Here is a 6,967-nt window from a genome sequence, read left to right on the forward strand (position 1 = left end):
ACCAGTATTCTGGCTGGAGTGAGAAAGAGGTGAGACTCTTGGGCAGTGTCCTACACAGCTGGCAAAGCTGAACACTCACTCACTGTACTCTTGCTTCCTTCTGTGGAAGGAATTGTGGGAAGAGAGCATATCTCTGGCATGTAGCTAGACTCCCTTGGGGGACAGGGGACATAGGTAAAATGAAACTGCTTTTTTTACTCTCTTTAATGTGCCTACTTACAGTGGTGTGCTGGAACTTCTCCCTTGGACTCCTGGACTCCCACAAAGGTACTCTAGTCCATGGATAGTTGTTAAAACCAGTGAACTGACCTGGCATGGTGGCACATGCCTGTCCTCAGCTACATAGGAGGCTGAGGCAGGAGAATCACAAGTTCAAGACCAGCCTGGGCAACTTAGCAAGACCCTGTCTCAAAAAAAATTTTTTTTAAGGACTGGGTAGAATTCAGAGGTAGAATTCTTGTAGTTTCAATCCCAGTACTGCAAAAACAAAAACAAAAACAAAAATCAAACCAAACAAAAAAAACAACAGTACACCATAGGGGAGATGAGAGAGTAGAAGATGCCTGTTCCACTATCTTGCACTCTGTCTTCTTCCTCTCTTCTGTTATTCTGTGCTCTCCTCACTTGGTAAAATCCTGGAGAATAGGACATCTTCTAACTACCCTCCCCAAGCATGGCACCCAACACTATCCCAAGCACAATAAAAAATGCCTGACAAATACTTGTTGACTGAATAAAAAAGAGTTGAGTTGTCCACAGAGAGCAGTAAGCCTCTTACACAAAAGGAGGCAACATCATTCTACAAAATCTGTGTCCAGGCACTATGCTGGACAGTACAGAGACTAGACAAAAGAACAGCCCGCTGTCAAGAAAGGCCCTCAGGGCTGGGGGTGTTGCTCAGTGTTTACCTAATCTGCACAAGGCCCTGGGAATGATCCCCAGCATGACAGAAAGAAAAAAGAAAGAAAGAAAGAAAGAGAGAGAAGAAGGAAAAAAAAGGAGAGAATGAATGAGTGCTAGAGGGAGGAAAGGAGGGAAGAGAAAGTCCCTTGTCCCTCAAGGTACAGGAGGAAGGCAAAGATATAATATAATGCAGGTGAAGTTCAATGCTGTTCACTTTGTGCCAGGCCCTGTGTCACAGGGAGAGACTAAGATGAACAGATCACTGGTGGGGCCCGTGTTCTACAGGACAGAAGGGCACATAAGAAATGACTAACCAAAGTGATGAATACTGTGGAAGCATAGAAATAGAAGTTGAAGAGGATCCAGGTAGTGGCATTGATATGGACCTTGAAGGGATTCTCAGGAACTCACCAAGTGGAGAGAATGTGGACAAACAAAGCCAGCGTGTTTTGAGAGTAGCAGATGATTGTGTGACTGACCAGAAGTAAATGCTTAGGCAGAAGGAGGCCTGAAAGCAAAATTGAGAGACCCACATCAGGACATCTGAATCTGCCCATTTCCTTGTCACCTATACTCTTCCTCTGAATCTACCACTTGTCTATATGCCACAAAAGGAGGGAAGGAAATTGGGGTGGTCATGTTGGCTTTTTTTGTGCGAGTCTGAAATGCCACCTGCAGGGCCATGTGACTAAAGGAGGCCCCTAGAGCTCCAGATTAGCGTTTAGCCAGGGTAGAGGAGAGTGGGGTGCGCCCTCTGGTGGTCATCTGTGGTGCTTTCCCCTTCTCAGAAGTCCCATCCAGCTTGATCCCCGCAAAGGAAATCAGCTGGACACACCAGACATTCATCTCTTAAAGCTGGAGACTGTCAGACTAGAGGTGCCCAGAAGAAATCTGTTCCACTCCATGTTTAATGTCCTTGTCAACATCCTATCCTGCCAGTTGGAACCTGCCTCTTCTTTCTTCTTATAGAGGCATCCAAGTCACGTATAAAATGAGGGCCTTAGCTCTTGTGCCACTTCACAAGTGTCCGTTAATCCCTGTCATGAGCAACAAATGAAGAAATGGCAGTATGGGCAGAAATAATATTTCAAGGCACAAAGATGTATGCTTTTAATCATGAAACTGCTGGCATTAAATTCCACTTGTGTTGTATGGCATCAAAATGTAGAACCAGAACCACTGGGTGGAAGTTTCCTTTGTGGAAGAAAGCCCTCATGGTGGCAGTTGGTACCATTGGATGGAATGGTCACTGGAGGGTACAGTCACAGAATGCAGGCAGCTTTTAGTTGCTGGTAAAGGTGAGGACATGGATTCACCCTGGGACCAGGCTGTGGAAACAGTAGGAATTGCATTTCTCCCTGCTGGATTTTCTTTGCTCTTCTTCATTCTCAATTGCAAGTTCACTAGATCCATCCCTATACTGGGAGCCAAATTGGTCATACTCTACTTTTTTTTTTTAACCTGTCAGTAGTTTTTAGACATTGTCTGTGGCCCATCAGTATATTCCAGTCTGGTTATCTATCACTCATCCAGCATCTTCCCTTAAACTTCACTTTGCAGTGGTTTCAAGACATGCCTATAAATTCTTTGACATTTCTCCTATTGAGTGATGAGAATCTATGCCCCATTTACTTGAATCTGGACTGTCCTTAGTGACTCACTTATGAACCACAAAATGTAGTGACAAAGTGAGTCTGTGTAACTTTGGAGCCTAGGTTAGGAAAGGTTATGCAGCTTCTAACTCATCCTCTTGATACACCTATCTAGGGGAATGCCAGCACCACACAAGAAGCCCAGCCTGCCATGCAGGAGAGGCCACATAAGGTTGAGTTATCAGGTGCCTCCACAGCCAGCCGTTCGAGTGATCATCCAACTCTGTCTGGTCTTCAGAAGATATCTGACAATCACTGGAGAGACACTGGGTGAGAACTGCCCAAGCAAGTCCTTCCTAAATCCCTGGCCCAAAAATTAGTGAGCAAACCAAACGTTTTTTAAAAATATTTTTAGTTGCAGATGAACACAATACTTTTATTTTATTTATTAATTTTATATGGTGCTGGGGATTGAACCCAGGGCCTCACACATGCTAGGTAAGCATTCTACCCCTGAGCTACAACCCCAGCCCCTAAATGGTTTTTTAAGTCACCATATTTTGGAGTAATTTGCTATATATCCTAAATAACTGGAACAACTTCTTCTCTACCATCTTGCCCCACTGCTGTGCCTCCAAGGATAACTCCCCGCTCAGAGCAGACATGGTACATGGCCCACCTGTCTACCACAGCTAGCACGGACACCTGCTATTCTATCTCCCCAGGTCTTAACTCCTTCCTAGGATGTGAATAGCAGTCCCATCATCCCTGTACATCTTATCAACCATATCCATATCCAGTCAGAGCTGTCATGTTCTCATTTGCACCTCACCACCTCTACCAAGGAATACGGGTGCCTCTAGGAGACGAAAAAGGCAAAGAAACGTATTCTTCCCTAGAGACACTAGAAGGAACCAGCTTGCCAACCCGTTTCAGACTGCAGAAATTTAGCTCTTTCAGAACTATAAAAAAATATGTCTGTGGTTCTCCCCTCTCTCTCTCTCTCTCTCTCTCTCTCTCTCTCTCTCTCTCTCTCTCTCTCTCTCTCTCCCCCCCACCCCCCTACTTCTCTCTCTTTGTGGTGCTGAGGATGTGACCAAGGCCTTGGACATACTAGGAAGTGCTTTACCACTGAGCTACATCCCCTGCCTCATTTGTCTTGTTTTAAGGCACTAAATATGTGATGGTTTGCTGCAATACAACAGGAAACTAAAACACTCTCAACACTCCTGGAGTCTTCCCAATACTTTCTTGCTTGTGCCTAAATTAATCCAAGAAAGATTTCTGTCATTTACTATGAAAATGATTATTTTAGAACAATAGTAAGCACAGTCAGCCCTCCCCATCTGCTAGTTCTGTATCCATGGATTCAACCAATGGTGTATCAAATATTTTAGGAAAAAACTGCATCTGCATTAAATATGCACAAGGTTTTTTTATTGTCATTATTCCCTAAACAAATGGTATAGAAACTATTTACAAAGCATTTGCATTGTAATAAGTGTTTAAATAACCTAAAGGTGATTTTATTCAATATTCTTTTTATCTCCTTCAGTCCTGTCCCTGGAGTCTTACTGATGGCGAGGTCACAGTCATTGTGATTTGGTTGAGAACTGAGGGGATGAGGTGGGAGGAAAAAGGTTTATTTATTTTTTTTAAATAACAATTAAAAAAAAAAAAAAAGTGACCACACTCTGAGACCTGTGAACTCTTACCAATTTCAACTTTCCCAACAGAAAACCACCAAGGAGAGTATTCAAGTTGGCAAACCTTTTGTTTCTTCTTTATTGTGGCAAGCTGTATGTACCATTTTAATATTTTAGGTGCATAGTTCTGTGGCATTAGTGTATTCGCATGCCTGTGCATCCAATTCCACCATCCAGGTCCAGAAATTTTCCACCTTCCAAAGTGGAATCCACCGAATACTAATTCCCTCCATTCTCCCCTCCCTACCGCCCTTAGTAGCAACTCTTCCTCTTCCTCTTTTTTTCTTTCTTGGGCACTTGAACTATGACCCCAGCAGTCTTTTTAAAACTTTTTTTTATTTTGAGGCTGGCCTTAAACTTGTGATTCTCCTGCCTTACCTCCTGAATAGCTAGGATTATAGTCATATGCCTCTGCCCCTGGCAGCAACTCTATCTTTATAATAAATACATATTTAGTTGTTGGTGAATCTTTATTTTATTCATTTCTTTATATGCAGTGCTGAGAATTGAACCCAGTGCCTCACACATGTGAGGCAAACACTCTACCACTGAGCCACAACCTCAGTCCAGCAACTCTATCTTGAAAAAGTCCAAAAAGCTTTTCTAAAATTTTCAAGAGTCAATAAGTTTACCTGGTAAATGTACACATGGACAGGTTTCCCAGTTATCTCTGAGCTGTTATTGAGTCAAACAAAATCAAACCTTCAAAGCAAGTCTCCCCCAAACCATTGCTACTTTGCCCTCATGCCATGTTCACCAATCATAGGTGTGGTTCCCTGCAGGACAGAGGTGCGTACTTCCACCAGAGAAGAGAGGGCATTTGAAGGGGAACCAGGTCACACCTCTTTTCCTGTTGACAAGGGTCTCAGTGCTGGAGTAGGGCATTTCTGGATACAGGACCTACTCAGTTTAGTGTTAAAAGGTAATTTTAGAGAAAAAGCAAAGTCATGAATCTCATGCTGATATAAAAATGAACAACTGTTAAGCTAGGTATAGTGGCACACACTTGTGATCTCAGCAACTCAGGAGGCTGAGGTGAGAGGATCACCAGTTTGAGACCAGGCTCAGCAATTTAGTGAGACCCTTTTTCAAAATACCAGTGGCAAACTGTCCCTGGGTACCATCCCTAGTACCAAAAAAACAAAACAACAACAAAAAACCTGTGAAATATTTTATTCTACTCATTAATCAATAAGGGAACCATGGAGATATTAAGTAGTTTAAAAGAAAAATCCAAATACCAGACAACATTTATAAATCCAGAATATTGAAATGAATGTGCAAATGTAAGCAAAACTGGTTTTCCCACAAAACAAGTGAGTGTGCTATAGTTTAGATCTCCAGCATTCCCCAAAGGCTCATGTGCTGAAGGCTGACCATGGTGCTATTGGAAAGTGGTAGAACCTTTAGGAGGTGAGGTCTGGTAGGAGGAAGTTAGGTCACTGGGGGTGTTCCCTTGAAGGAGATTTTGGGACTCTGGCCCCTCCAGTTTCTCTTTGATTCCCACCTGCCATGAGGTGAGGAACTTCCTCCATCATATGTTCCCACTATGAAGAACTGCTATGCCACTGATCCAAAAGCAATGGATCAAACAACCATGGATTAAAACCTTTGAAACTTTGACCTAAAATAAATCTTTCCTCCTTAAAGTTTGATTATCTCAGGTATTTAATCACAGTGACAGATAGCTAATACAGATGGAAAAGAAAGTCAATTCAATTCTTAGAAGCTAGAACAGAATTTCCCTATCTCTAAGCAAGAAGTATTTTTGAATTACTTCTGGTTTTCTAAACTTAACACAGAATTGTAATCATATAACCTGGATGGATATCTTCTAGAATTTAGACAATGTATAGTTGTATGAAGAAACACAAATTTTTCTCCAGCTGAGAGATGGGGTGCTTGAGGCTAAGGAACTAAAAAGAAGGGCAGGTCAATAGAGCTTGAGAGAGGAAGGGCATTAGGAAATGTTTCTGGACCGAGACTGAGGGCCCTCATATTTCCGGGAGATACCAGAGTTTCAATTGTTATCTATTATCTGGGCTCCTGTTGAATTCTGCAGTGAAATTTTTTGATAAAAGAGATGTGAGGGCTTACTTCAGGGACAGCCAGAAAGAAAGGAACCATGAAACAAGGTTGGATCCCAGAGCTTTGTGGGCAGGAGGCCCACCACCAGTTTTCAAGATGGAGGTAAAGCCAGAAGGGAAGGGCACTTCAGTCATGAAGGCAGCCTGATTAAAAATGGGCCCCTTAGAGCTAGGGCAGCTTGGCTGTCCTCCATGCCAGGGAGACCCTAAGGGCCTACTCTGAAAATGGGGAGGATTTACATTCTAGAAATGGAGCCATATAGGACAGAATTACCAAGAAAACCCCAGGGATTCTCTGAAGGGGGAATTTGGGGATTCAGTGAGGTGAGTCTTGCTGGGTGGGGCATCCTGGATCCCCTGTGAACATAGACCTGGGGAGTTCTGCCATGGTCTCCACCCTGGCTCTCCCAAAGCTGAGTGGTAAGAATTCACTTCAGTACCTGCTGAACTGAAGAGATTCTAGAGAGTTAGAGCCTCGCCAGAGTCATTAAACCCTGACTCTACCTCCATTCATTCCTGCTTTTTTTTTTTTTTTTTTTTTTTTTTTTACAGGCACTAAATTTTCCAAGAGGACCATTCTTTTTTTTTTTTTAATTTTTTTTTTTTTTACGTTTACATAGGGTAATGATGTTTATTATATTTTTCCCCTCCCCCCCACCCCTCCCACCCCTCTTTTCCC

Source organism: Sciurus carolinensis, chromosome 3 (genome assembly GCF_902686445.1).
Source record: "Sciurus carolinensis chromosome 3, mSciCar1.2, whole genome shotgun sequence".
Taxonomy (NCBI): domain Eukaryota; kingdom Metazoa; phylum Chordata; class Mammalia; order Rodentia; family Sciuridae; genus Sciurus; species Sciurus carolinensis.